This window comes from Myotis davidii, unplaced genomic scaffold, assembly GCF_000327345.1.
Source record: "Myotis davidii unplaced genomic scaffold, ASM32734v1 scaffold174, whole genome shotgun sequence".
Taxonomy (NCBI): Eukaryota; Metazoa; Chordata; class Mammalia; order Chiroptera; family Vespertilionidae; genus Myotis; species Myotis davidii.
The window spans coordinates 8,058,302-8,059,660 of NW_006289087.1; the positions used below are offsets into that span (position 1 = coordinate 8,058,302).

The 1,359-nt window shown below is 42.6% G+C and overlaps 1 protein-coding gene across 1 annotated transcript in view; it reads left to right on the forward strand.

Annotated features, from left to right (window-relative positions):
- The window catches only part of EXO1 (exonuclease 1), a 35,359-nt gene that overhangs the window by 28,324 nt on the left and 5,676 nt on the right, over nt 1-1,359 (forward strand). The gene's annotated exons all lie outside the window — the stretch shown is intronic.

Consider the following 1,359-nt stretch of genomic DNA (forward strand, 5'->3'; position numbering starts at 1 on the left):
ACCCTCTCAGCCCCGTTTTCATCATCTTATCGCTAAGCAGAGCTTCTCAGCATAACATTCTATTATTTTTCTCATTTAGTTTCAAAATCTTAGAGTTGTCCTTATTCTTTGTAACTGCCGGCTCAGTCCGTCTTCGGCAAGGGATGAAGTGAAACCACCAAACTTTGTCCTGTCCGAGTTGGGATGTTTCTTTGTCCTGTGTCTTGCTCTCTCCGTCGTCCCTCAGCCGGGATTTCCCCTCTCACCTGTGAGCCTTCTCTTTCTTTATATACCGTCTGCCGGCTTCATCGGTTCTCTCTTCCGCACTTGTTTCATATGCCTCACTGTTGCTGTCCTGAAAACACCCACACTCCAATGGCCCCGTATTTCATCCAATAAAAATCAACCCTTTGGTGTCAATAGCCTCTCAATAGAGATCTGTTTAAGGAAATGATGGCACATTTACACAGAGGAACAGGCAACCTCTTCAAGACAGAGGTAAGTTTTCTGTGTGAAGTGGGAAATCTCCAGGATACATTATTAAGTAAAATGAAGATATATTAAGTGAGAAAAACACAGTACGCAGTAGTGTGTATTATGCTGCCGTGTGTGTGTGTGTGTGTGTGTACATGTGTACGTATGTATAGTAGTTCCCTTATCCACGATTTTGCTTTCTGCTGTTTTGGTTACTCATGGTCAACTATGGTCTGAAAATATTAAATGGAAAATTACAGAAATGAACAATTCATAACCCTACCCACCCATTAGCTGGTTAGTAGTCATCTCTGCTCTCAGACCAACTGTCCTGTGATCTCAGTGATTGTGTTCAAGTCACCCCTATTTTACTTAATGTCCCCAAAGCGCGACAGTAGTGATGCTACTACCACAACTCAGACATGCTAAGAGAGAAGCTGTAAAGTGAAGAGGTGAATGTTCTAAGCTCAATAAGAAAAACTGTGTGTAGGCTGCTCAGATCTATGACAACGAATGTTCTGTTGTGAAATGGTGAAGAAGGAAAAGGGATCTGTGCTAGTTTTGCTGTCGCACCTCAAACTGCAAGTTACAGCTGCAGGCTGTGTCAGGGCTTAGTGTAGACGGGAGAGGTGTTAAACTTCATCATAGGTGTGTGTGTATAGGAAACAACATAGCATTTACAGTTAGGTACTGTCCACAGCTGCAGGCATCCACTGGGATCTTGAAACAGATCCCCACAAACAAGGGGGGAGCGACTGTAAATGAATTCAGGCAGCGATTGCCTAGAGGCAATGAAGGACTAAGGCAGAGAGAGGCTCACTTAATTCTTGAATTTAGTGCTAGGTGCTATGTGTATTAACCGCTAAAATTACAATTTTTGCAGTACATATTTATAAATAGCACATT